General features: G+C 27.9%; 1 protein-coding gene across 7 annotated transcripts in view; it reads left to right on the top strand.

Moving 5' to 3' along the window:
• Positions 1–13,825, top strand: part of LOC123261588 (hemicentin-2-like) — a 295,756-nt gene that overhangs the window by 59,394 nt on the left and 222,537 nt on the right. The gene's annotated exons all lie outside the window — the stretch shown is intronic.

Genomic DNA, 13,825 nt, shown 5'->3' with positions numbered 1-13,825 from the left:
TTTTTTCTCATGCAAAAATTTCTGGCGACAAAAATTCACAGCAATAATTTCTTGTACAATATATTTTGAAAAGCTTTTTTTCTCATTGTCAAAATTTATTCGGTATTATCGATCGTTGTACTTTTTTTTAACTATACCCGGCAATAAATTTATTAAAAAATTTTTCATTACATCAATTTTTTTTTTTATAAAATCCGGTTGTATATTTTAATATAGGTTACAGGCTCTAAATATTGACCAGTTTAGATAAAATGAACACAAATACATTATTTGTAACTTTATTGGAAGATTTTGAACTGAAACATTTTGATAATTATGTGCTAAATATAAAATCAAATTACTAAATTTTTTTTAATCAAATTTTTATGCTGCCTGGTCAATATTTAATACCTTTACCCTATTTTAGTCCTGTAATTTTACCAATATGTTATTAAATTAAACATATCGAATTACTAACGCTAAAAGGGCGTATCCAAATTTATACCTCGTTTTTGTTCTGCAGAGCCAAAAAAATGCATAAAAAATTTTTAAACGTGTGTAATAAATAAATCTGTTGAAAAAATGAGAAAAAAAATTTTTTATTAGATTTAAAAAATATATTTTTATAGGATATCTTTTTATGGTGATAGTAAACGAAATGTCGTTATTTCTTCGAGAGTAGGTGTATGAACTGAAGTTATTTATAGACAATTAGTTTTTAAAAATTGCTGCTCCTGTTTTAGTTTATTTTATTTATTTTCCCGAAAATTTCCTGTCAATATTTTCACTTTATTTACTGCCGGACAAATGCATGTAAATTGTCACGGAATTTAGTACACACGCAGGTACCGGTGTACACACAATTCCAATTTATCAAGTGAAATTGGATTTATAATTGAGATGCGCAAAAAGATAAAAACTAAATGAATAATATCAACAGCCATTGTTTGATTTATTGCGAGCACATATGATTATTTTCATCATTCCCTCTCGTTACTTTCAATAACTGTGTATGTATCCATCAAAATAATTTTTATTTTAAATCCGAGAGATATTTAATTATTGATTTTAATAAAAAAAAATTACCGGCCTGTATTGTGTCTATTCTCTAAACATGAATTAGTGAAAATTCACTGGAATAAGTGAATATTCACTTTTTCTAAGTGCCAATCGAACCACTTTGGTTTCAAAGTGGTTCGATTGGCACTTAGAATTAGTGAATATTCACTTATTCCAGTGAATTTTCACTAATTCATGTTTAGAGAGTAAGAAACCGAAAAGAAAAATGAAAATTAGTTCAAAGAGTGATTGAGATGTTGTAAACAAATAACCGCAATCTAGATTGAGCTACGAACTTCTCAATTTCAAAATCCTTGTGGTACTAAAGTATCCGTCAAAGGAACTTATATCCAAACTGTCAGAAACTTTCGATCGCGATTTCGATCGCGACCACGAGCCTTGAAACTATCATAGAGTATGAGCCGCGTGACATAGCTGCTTGGATACTTCTATCCATATGCCAACGTAACTTCGTCTCATAACACCTGAACTTCTATCTGAAAAAGCTTTGTTGCTCCACGGAAAAAAAAAAAAACACGAATAATTACAGTATAAAATGTAAAATCGCTCCCGTCGTAATCAAAACTAGAAAAATTACATACGGAAAAAAGTAAACTGTAATAAATAACAGTCGATTTATAATAAGTAATGATCAACTGCTAAAAATTATCATATCAAACAGTAAAATCGTGATTTTAATAATCACTATGCAATATTTATCATTTCAATGCTACAATTTATTTTTTACATGAAAGAAAATACTATTTTAAACAGTAATATTCACTATGTGAATGTCGAAAATGTTGAAGTATAATAATTAATAATTTTGACTTTGATATTTATCATTTCGTACCTAAAAAATAATCGCATTATATGTAAAAAGTATAAAATAAAGTTAGTAAATTTCTAATACAAGCAACGTCAATATTTACAAAGTAAAATGGTAAATTTTAAACACAACGCCAAAAATCAAACTGTAATTATTGACTTGCTTGGACTGGTAAAATGTATATTTTAAAAGTAGAATTTTTACTGTTTCAAATGTTAAATTCTCTCCGAGTGAGACCCCCTTCTCTTTCATCTAAGTTCCCCTTCTCCTCATAATATGGAATACATATTGAAATGGCAATTTTTACTGTTTGAAACTGTAATTTTTTAAGATGAAAGAGTCGTTATTTACTATAGTGACAGCTGCTAATCACATATTTTGGATATTAAATTATAAATTGCGGCTTTTATACTTTCTACATTAAGTTCTGTAATATTTATATTTTTGCCACCCCGATGTCCGCTTTACTGTTTGAAACTATAAAAATTAACCGGAATCCGAGTGAATATTACAGTTTACTTTTTTCCGTGCAGTTTGAAATAACATTTTTCTAAATTCAATTTTTGACTTTAATTTTCAGAGCTTTTAATGTAAATATTACATTCTACAATGTAATTCTTATAGAATCTGTAATAATTATAATCTGAAACTGTAATTTTTCCAGTTTTCATCACAAAGCGCTACATTGCATTATATACTTTAATTTTTCGAGTTTTTTTTCCGTGTTACACTGATAGAAGGATTTCTTAGTATGTAAAAAGATTTCTTTGTATTTAAGAAATTATTTTTTAAACATCATTCCTTAGTATTTAAGAAATAGTTCTATCAGTGCACTGTCAAATGTGCCAAAACTTTACTTGTATTATTAATACAATTAATTGATTCCATTTTTGATCGAGCTTTTGTCAGTTTTTTTCTGTCTTCTGGTATCTATTAAAATCAATCGCTGTGTGCATGAAAACAGTCTAAACTCTTGCTAAAATGACAGATTTTGGTGATAGGTCCTTAAAGTCTTTGTATCAGATGCAGTATCAATGTTAGATAAAAATTTATAAGGATATTGAAAACAAGTGTTAAGCCAAATAATTTGCAATAGTCTCATTTTTTTGACCCAAATTATCATTTTGCATTAGAAATAAATGAAATAAAATAATATTTTTGCTCAATAACAATTTTGGGAAGAAAACTAATATTTTAATTTAAATTATAAATTTTTTTAATATTGAATATTTTTATTCAGAAATTTCAGATAATTAAATAATATAAAATTATTTTTCAATCTATATTTGTTTATTTTTCCTTTCAAACAAATAATATTTCGCAATAACAAGTTAAATTTTTTTTTTTCGTGAAAATTGTGTTGACTAAGTGGCATTTATAAATAAATTATTTTCTAATTAAAAATTTATTTTTTTAATTAAAGTTTAATTAAGGAAAAAAATTTTTTTTTCGTTTTAAAAGAAGGTTATTAAAACTGAAATATTTTTCGTTAAAGTCAAACTTTTTTTCTGGGTACATATGGGCCTATTTATCTCAAAATAACAATTAATGTAAATTAATGAAAAGTCATTTTTTTCATTCGTGAATTATTCATAAATTACTCCATAAATTACTTAAATAATTGACAATTATAAATTTCCATCTTTCTTTCTGTACTCAATAAATTAGCAATAAAATATATTTTTCACATGCTTTATTTAATAAAAATTCTATGATTGATCATTATAAGTCGTGCACTTTAAAATTTATTATATTTATTTTTATTTATAACTTCCATTCGTAAATTGTAATGACAGATGAAAGATTATGGATTACCGTGAACTTATATTCATTTTTTGACAGTAAAAAATAAAATCTTATCGATAGTAATAATAATAATAATAATAATAGTTTTATGAAACTATTGAAAGGATTTATATAAAATATTTCTTAGAATGCAGTCACAGGAATGTGGCAAGTTTGAGTTTGAGTTATTACTGTGAATTGAAAAGGGGTAGAGGGCGGGTGTGTCGCGGATACAATACAAAATACAAAATACAGAACGCGGAACGCAGAATACTGAATTCAGATGAATACAAGCTGAGTTTAAGTGAAGGCGCTAGGAAACAGCTGAACACCAACCAAATACGAACCCCGACAGATCTGATAAACACCTTTATACGCTCATACACAATGTGAACCAGGGAGTGGAGCGCAGCAGAGAAGAGGATTCGCGCAATCACCCACTGGCATTCATAAACTCCTCAGACAGCGAATGCTGTCGCGAACTTTACTTTGGCTGTTATGTTCTGTGGGCGAGAGATGCTCTGATAACGAATAATATACGAAACTATACGAGGCTAAAACATAATGCTCCGGAATAATGTATTTCACGTATCGTCAAGTGAGACATGAGTCGAATTTGTGTCTACATTTTACATATGAAAAATTCTATTCTTATCATAAACTTTTATACTATAACACACTTCTGTCTCAAGCTCTTACGCCAAGATGTTTTAATCTCTCTCTATATTCATCCAAAAAATTAACCGCACGGAAAAAAATAAATAGTAAATGCAACATGATGCAGTCTTGGTAAATAAACATGATTTGTCATGTTTCGACTACATGACAATCATGTTGCGGTAGCATGAGAAAAATCATGTGGTAGCAACATGATTTGTCATGTTTCGGCTACATGACAATCATGTTGCGGTAGCATGAAAAAAATCATGTGACAGCAACATGATTTTCATGTAGCCTTAATAGCATAAAATTAAGCCGCAACAACTAAATATTTATGCTTCAGAAACAAGTTGTTATTACAATTGAAAATTTATTAATAAGCTGATGCACGTATATCAAATGCAGCTTGACCTCGCGAAGTTGAAGTAGATCGCTGTCTTATTGCGCATGCGCAGTTGAAATGCTGAGTGATTGGTTCACATTTGAATAGATTTTCCCGCGGAGCTTTTTTTGAAAAAATTTTATTCTTTTCTATTAAAAAAAAAAATTTTTACTACGTACTAATGTTATTGACTAAAAAAAATTGTAAAAAAAATAATATAATTCATTTAAGCAAAAATATCGTTTATAAATGATTTAATTTGATAATTCACTCTAATTTTCATCTGCAATATTGTAAATCCGAAAAATCTAGTTGCTTGATAATAAATAATTTTTCTGAACCATAAATATTTAGTTGTTGCAGCTTAATTTTATGCTATTAACGCTACATGAAAATCATGTTGCTGGCACATGATTTTTCTCATGCTACCGTAACATGATTGCCATGTAGCCGAAACATGACAAATCATGTTGCTGCCACATGATTTTTCTCATGCTGCCGCAACATGATTGTCATGTAGCCGAAACATGACAAATCATGTGGCTGCAACATGATTTCATCATGTTTATTTACCAAGACTGCATCATGTTGCATTTACTATTTATTTTTTTCCGTGCGATTATTTTTGGTGATCTTTGAGTTTTTACGGATGATGGGATACTGATCTATATCACTTCAATTATTTGAAATTTATCCACTGTTAATTTATTTGAGAATACATTTGGATACTTGGGGTAAAAATTACTTTTTTGAGGATAATTTAGCTATTCTACTCTTGTTTATATATTTTTGTTTATAGATTTTGTAAAATTTTTTTTATAATTTTTAAAAATTTGTTCAAGTCGAAGATTTTCACCAGCAAAAGTTATTGCAATTAAAGTTAAATTTTTTTTAATACAACTTCTTGAACGGATACTTTATCAAAAAATTCGCCTTAAAAAAATAAGAAGAAGACTTTTTTTAAGGTAAAACTAAAAGAAAATAATTGCTTTTGTTTAATTTTTATGATTATCTTTTAACTATTATTCAAGCTTAAAAAAAACCGAGCCATAACTTTTAATTAAATTTATAAGATTTCTCTAAAAAAAATTAATTAACAAAACTGTCAGTTAGTAACGTGAAAATAGAGGTGAAAAAATAATCTCCAATAATTAAAAAAGTCTCCTGACAGTTGTCTTTTAGATAAAATACCCGCGGGGCCTGAATTTTTGCTTTTAATTTTCGTCAACAAATTTCATTAATTTCTTCCTTATTTGTAAATAAAAAATTTGTTTTTATATTACTTAAAGTTAACCGCCAACAAAATTTCGTATCGAGCTATTTGATGTGGAATATTAAAATGGATGGAAGAAAAACAAGACAACAAACATCTCGGTGCATTGAATATTATCTGTGTCTTTCATATTATACGTAAAGTATGTATTTCCAGCGGAGGTATTCTGCATATTCCTCTTTCACGAAGCTTCCAATACGTGACAGTTATTCGGGATAGATCCAAGGCTTTCGATAGATATTGCCTTTCCTTTGAAGATCTTGTCCCACCCAAGTTTCTCATATCCTGATTCTGCGTCTATAACCTCTGTCTAAAGTTATCGGGTACACAATTATTTCCTTTGAAAATAGCAATCATAAAGGAATCATCTATTTATCTTTGAATATTTACCTTCAACTATGAGCGCATACTTTGGTTGTTTATTTTTTATTACGCCACAAGGGATCGAGTCACATATTTGTGATGAAACATTCTGAGAGTCAAAGACTGAACTTTTCTTGTAAACACTACTTAGAGCTCAAAGGAGAAAGGAGAATAATTTGTGGATAAATAAAATATCTATAGTAGTAGTAGCATGGTAATACTTACAGCCGGTTTATGAAAACTTCTACGTCGACGGATATGAAGTTAAGTCTTGAAGTTAAATATTGTTTTAAACATAAGATGACAAGGGATCTGACAGTCGCAAATTATACTTTTGAATTGGGTTTATCTCGACTAATAAAAAAATTAACTTTATACAAGAGAAAAATTCTTGAACCAAAAAAATCATTTTTAAAAGATATAGTCTTGATGTAAGTAAAAAAATTCTTTTATTAAAAATTTTTTCCTGATTTTATTTGATTCAAGAATCTTTTTCTTGATTGTTTTTTCTCTCATAAAAATTTCCCGGTGTGAAATATTTTGTTTTTTTTTTTTTTTTTTTTTTTAAATACGTAATTGATATTATGTAATCATTGTTTTAAGTTACGATATTTATTTTTATAGTTTTATTTTATTATTCAGTTCCATCGAGCTTTAATTACGTTTTGGAATTAAAATAAAATTTTTTTTTATATTATCATGTGGTTTTCTTGTGTAAAAATATATTTAATTTTTCCCTATAGAAAGTTCTTAGCATTAACAATTTTATTCAAAAGTTTGTAGTCAACGAGAAAGCAACCCTTGGGTGCCTTAAGATCTCATAAAGAAGGCTTACAAACTTGCAGAACTTGAGCCTTGAATTTGGAATTGGTTCATTAGTCTGACGGTATAACTTAGCAATGAATTGAATGGTCCCCTTTTCTAATACTTGTTTAATATGAAGATGAAGGATCATTCAAATTGTCGAAAATTTATAAAATTCTTGCAATGAAAATTAATTACTATATTTTGTCAACTGTCCTTGTCAACTGCCGTCGTATTTCACGGCCGTGTGACAAAAGTCGCGCGGAACCCTATTTTCAATATTAAATAAAAATTATTGTTTTTCAAGCTAGAGTTCCGAGAGTCAAGACTTTTTTTAGAAATTTCCTCCTCTTTAAGGATCTTTTTTCCGATTTTTGATATCACCAATAATTATTGAGTTATTTACGAAAATTTGAGATTTTTTATTTTGGTTATGTTCTTTGTTAATAACAAATTGAAATTTTCATCAAAAAAATAAAAAAAAACAGCAACATCATTTTCAGAATTTAATTTCGCATCGAATGAGTGATTGTTCATATTTTTATCACAATTTCTAAGATTTTCATTAGCAAATTTACATGCACTGATAGAAGGATTTAGTACGGAGTACTAAACTGATTTAGTAACAAAATTTTTATTCATTTATTTGGGAGAAACAAATATTTTGTACCCATCAATATTATTTGTTACAGTTTAATAAATGATTTCTTTATATGAACAAAGCCTTATTACATGGAAATAAATATTTAGTTTCACCAAATAATATTTAGTAACAGGTACTAAATATTTCTTTGGCAAGTATTGTCGCTATAAATAAATGTCTTCTATTTATGTCTTATCTCAGTGGAGTTTAGTTTACACTTTTTAATTTGTCTATTATTGATATGTTAAAAACTTATAGTTTAATTTTCAATTTTATGAATGTCTCAAACAAAAAAAATAATTTAATGAAATTTTTTTCGTTATAATACTTTATATTTTTACTTAAAATTATTTATTTTAATTATTTTTATTTATTTTAAGTTAAAAAGTTAGGTTACACGCTAAAATTAGTTAAAAAATTAATTTCTTTGATACCGATTAAACGATTTATTGAGTAGCAATAAATCATTTGTTAAATACTACTAAATATTTATTTGGTGGAACTAAATGGGCTTTAATAAATGATTTAGTACCTATTACTAAATATTTAGTAGAAAAAGGTTTGTTATTAAATCATTATTAAATAGAACTAAATCCTTCTATCAGTGTGGTAATGGTTACCATTCTACATAGGAATAAGTTCTATTCTATTTTCTCCGTGTACATTTTTATTATAAGTAGTTAAGTTTTTATTATTTACAGGTGTGTAGATATAAAAAAGACTAGTCGATTTTTTTTATTTTTTTAATTTTTTTATCTATTGTAATTAAACGACACTGAATTACACAGCTATTTGTAATTAATGTGAAACTGCGCGATGTTAATCTAAAGACTCGGAATTTTATTCAATCAGTTTTTTTACACTAAATAAAATAAATGTCCTTTAAGACTATCAAATTTGTAAAAATAAGTGTTTTTTCTTGACATACTTGTATTTATATTATCTTATTTTATTATTTATTAAATTGCTTGATTTTGGTAAGGTGAAAGTAGAGCACTTCCTCACGCGCTGCGCGCTATGGGGCGTGCAAAATGATGATAGGCATCCAATTAATTGGATTTTATCGTTGCATTAAAATGAAAAAGGCTGTGAAAGGGTAATTTTCATAATTATTCATCCATCCCTTTATAAATTGACAAGCCCATCGAAATCTGAGTCAGTTAATTAAACAAGTGGGCATAAATTAAATTCAAACTGAGGCTTAGATTGAAACGGGTTTCAAAGACAAAATCTACCTTCGTTGAGTATTAATTAGTATTCAAAGTTAATCATTTATGCTATTTCATTGTGCGTATTATAGCTACTCTTGATCACAGAGAATAGACTGAGTAAGAGTGAATGCGATCATATCGCGGTAGCAATTAGATGCGTGAGTTTAACTAAGAGAGGGCGAGAACAACAGAAGAAGGGAGACAGTGAGATGCGCGTATTATTGTGTAGATAATTGATTCCCTCGAGCGATGTTGATAACAATAAATCAATGTACTCTCGTTCAACTATTAGTATTAATAGTTCTATCGGCTAATTAATTGCATTGTTAAGTTAAATATATTGAGGTAATAAAATCAATCATGTCAATTGGGGTTCACCGAATAGTGACAGGTTTTATTGTCAATATTTATTTTTTTAATTTCAAATATTTTCTTTTAATTGCTGACTGTTTGAATACTTTACTTTTTTAAGATCTTCAAAATGGCCAATTTAATTGGTCATCGTTTTTTTTATCGTTAATCTCTACAAGTACTCAAAAGAGATCGGCGTTTAGTTGAAGTGATTTACTGGATCTTACTCTCGTGTAGAAAATCTCTGGCAAAGAATGCGCTAATTTTGTTTAAATTCAATTTATTTGCTTGGATCTTTTGAACAGTTTCATTCGTTGCATAAATAATTGATTCTAATATTCATCAACGATGTTGGATCGATATTGTCAGTGCATTTGGACCTACTTGCTGATGCAAAATTATATCACTCTATAAATAGTGCATATGACTGTACCTTCCTGCTGGATAACCTGGTTACATTTGCGGAATGGTGCAGTAATAATAAACTATTCTTAAATCGAGCTAAGTGCAAGATAATATCGTTTCACAAGTTAAAAAACCCAATCATATACGACTATACCATGGATGGGACGATCTTAGACAGAGTCTCCACAGTAAATGATCTTGGAATAACATTTGACTCGCAACTTACGTTTACAGATCACTATACTAACATTATAAGATCGTCTATGAGAACCCTGGGATTTATCATACGTACTACTAAAAAATTTAAGAACTATAATGTTGTCAAAACCCTGTATGTGGCACTTGTCAAGCCTAAACTCGAATATTCATCAGTAGTATGGTCACCAACTTATAAGAGCCATATTAACAACATTGAGAAAATACAGCGTAAATTCCTTAAATATTTCTCATTCAAAAAGTTTGGAATATATCCTGATAGAGGATTTGATTATCTTACCATGTGTATAGATGCAAACTTACTGACTCTTGAAGAGCGCAGAATCTGTGCATCAATATTATTGATATCCGGACTACTATCTAATGACATTGAATGTCCTAGGTTTCTTGAACAGATTACAATATTAGTACCGCAAAGAAGCTTAAGATCTGATCAGCCTTTTTATCCGCCTTTTTATCAGCCTTTTTAATGCCCTGGCATCCATCATAACTAACTCTAGACAATTTAACTAGCTAAAGCATATGATCATACTCCAGCTCCTAAATAATCATACATATTATATTGAGTTTATCTAATCTATAGTAATTTAATAATAAATATAGTATTACAAATAGTATTATGTACGTCAGAGTCAAACACCTGTCATCTATAACTTATATTTTGTTAATATTTTTCTTTTTTTTTATTTACTTATTGCAACATGTGTAAAACACTTTACAACATATATTAATGTATCTTTTTGTAACCTCATAACTGGCCATACAGGCTGTCAGGTTTTGTTAATAAAGAAATAAATAAATAAATATTAGAATGTACATACATGTTTAATTATTTTACTGATTGCTGTAAAAAAAGTCAAAAATATAAAGTTAAAATAAGAGAATTTATATTTAAATTTATAAATTACCATTATCGTGGAATGTTCCAAAATTCCTGATCTAATTGCAATTTTTTTAATAATTATTTACAAAAATTTATAAATAACACGAGCGCTTAAGGCATGCATATTTGGATTTTCCAAACTTTTTGTCATTTTTGATAAATGATTTTGTTTCTAAATTCAGTAAACAAGCTCTATACGAAAAAAAAAAAAAAAATGTATTTTGAATTAAGAAAAATATTCTTCGTTTTCTGGTTAACTTAGTTAAATTTGATAAAATCTTAAATTTAATCATATCCATTTCTTAATTAAACAAAATTAATGTATATATTAACTATGAATTATTTAAAAAGAAAAAAAAAACTTATGAACACAATTATTATACCTTTGTTAGCTTTTATAAAAAAGTTTGGAAAATCCAAATATGCATGCCTTAAGCGCGCGTGTTATTTATAAATTTTTCAAAGTAGATAAAATATTAATCGCAGAAAGAAAAAAAAATTGATTGAAAGTTATAGTATAATTCAACTCAAGTCCATTTGAATTTTTCCGCATGAATCGAGATTACATTACCGACATTCAGTATTATGCTATAGTATGGATATAGTTTAAGCTGCCTTCAAGCTGTATTTAAAAAAAAAATAACATATGCCTGCTAAAAGACAACAAAATTTCTCTCGAGACCAATCAAAAAAAATTTATTGTAATTAAACGAAACGGTTTCAAGCTACAGTTTGTATTCTATGTGTTCGCAAATTAATGATGAATCAATTAAAAAAAAAAAAAAAAGAGTGTAAAAATGGATTTTTATTAAAGTTATAGTGTTTACCCCGACAGTGATTTGTAAAAATATACACTACGAGCGCTTAAAAACCACTTTTTTTTTATGTAATTATGTAAAAATAGTTGTTAAAAAAATTTTTTAAATGATCAGTGATTATTTTTTTATCTGGCAGTGTACTTTTTGTAACATTTATATGCATATTGTGTCTGTTAGATACAAATTATTGTGACGAAACACGGGATCTTGATTTTTAGGCGAGAGTAGAGCATACGCTCACGCTTAAGGCTTGCAATACAATGTAAAAAAAATTGAAAAGTATTATTAATTTTTATTGTCTGGACTGGTAAAAAATAATAAATGTGAAAATTTATCAAATACTTTATGTTGATACTCAAAGAGATGTTTGAAAAATTTCAATTATTTTATTATTTCCTTGAAGAAAATTAAATGAAATAACTTGAAATCGACGAAAAGAAAAAAATAACGTATTCTGCTGGAATATTCCTTATTGTATTCGGGAAGTATTCTACAGGGATATCTATCGCAGATATGCTATGTACTTACCAATCGGAAATTCACCTGTGCCTACACTACCCGAGTTCGAAGAGAATAAGAAGTCGGGGCCGAGTTGGTATATTATACGACTGCCGTTAGATTGAATTGGAAATGAGATCAGTGTAGAGGACAGTGATGCTCTGGGAGGAAAAAGCTAGAAAACTCCGGAATTTATGTTTCAGGTGAGATTTAGTATAGATATAAATGTTCATCTGAGAGCCCGGGGTCGAGAAGGAGGCTGGCTTAAGTGGATTGACGGTTAAATAAATCGAGCTAAGGTATTTTATAATTGTTTTAATTTGCCATTATTTGAGCTCGAATATTTGAATCGTCTCATCGTTATTTCCACTTTTATTTCAGTAGAGATAAGTCTTTTTTTTAATTTTGGTTTTTTTAATTGCGCTTCATTTGAAAAATTGCTGAATCTACAGAATTAATATCTAATGTCTTGATAAATGCAGTTATGATTTTGGTATCTTTAAAATTTTTTTTAATAAATCATGTCAATTATATTCAATAGAGATTGACCTTTGCGACAAACTAAATGTAAACAAGATTTGATGTAAATGAAAATTGTTTACTCCAAGTTAAATTCATTTATGGTTTGATCAATGATACTTCTGATCAGTTAACTTGATTTGGTAAATAATTTACTCCCACAAGGTAAATTTCATGTACATATTTGTCTTGTTGAACTTGCGTGCCTGCATAACATAAAGTTACACTCATATCGTATGTAATCATAATCATATTTGCTGCATATTTATTTACAACAAAGTTGTCGTAGAGGTTTCCTACAGTTTATCGTTTAAAGATTTACGGTAAATTTTACAGTTCAAATATTTTTTGGTTGAAGATTTTGAATGCACACGCAGAAAAAAATTTTGTTAAGATAACCTAAGAAATATTGTGGTAACAAATGAATTTGTTAACATAGGGATAACAAATTATAAGTTAAAATAACAAAATTTAGGTTATAACAAAGTTATTGATATGTTATAACAACAAAACAATTTCGTTATTAAAGCAAAATCTTTAAGTTCATTTGACAAAATACTTTAGTTGGTATAATCAATTTTTGTGTTGAAACAGCAAAATTATTCTATTAAAATAACAAAGAGAATTTGTTGGAGTAACAAAGACAATTTGTTGAGGTAATCTAGAGAATACATAATTTAAAAATATGCTATAATTAGCTATTGCTGATTTGGAAAATATTTTAGCAACAAATAAGTTTTGTTATTGCAACAAAATCATTTTATAACAGCAACAAAATGATTTCGTTAGGGTAACAAATTGATTTTGTAAATTAAAAAATTGATTTTTTAGTACAACTTAAAAAATTTTTTTAATGCAACTAATGGATTTGTTGCTGTAACTCCACTCATTTGTTACCAGAACAAATTTTTCAGTTATCCCGTCTTTTGTTATTTCAACAAAATTGTTTTATGCGTGCACAGTACAAAATTTTGAGAGTCAATAAGGAGTTGATGATTTTCAATTGATTTAATTCCTCCGGAATGGAATTCAAAGATTCAGAAATTCAAAAAAACTCTACGGAGGGGATTCTTTAATTTTTTTTTTCATTGAAAATTATTGGTTTAAAAATTACGAAATGCGTATTTAGTCAAAAATTACGAAACTC

This window comes from Cotesia glomerata, linkage group LG3 (genome assembly GCF_020080835.1).
Source record: "Cotesia glomerata isolate CgM1 linkage group LG3, MPM_Cglom_v2.3, whole genome shotgun sequence".
NCBI classification, from domain to species: domain Eukaryota; kingdom Metazoa; phylum Arthropoda; class Insecta; order Hymenoptera; family Braconidae; genus Cotesia; species Cotesia glomerata.
The sequence above is the reverse complement of the archived record's forward strand: the minus strand, read 5'-3'. Positions and strand labels throughout refer to the sequence as shown.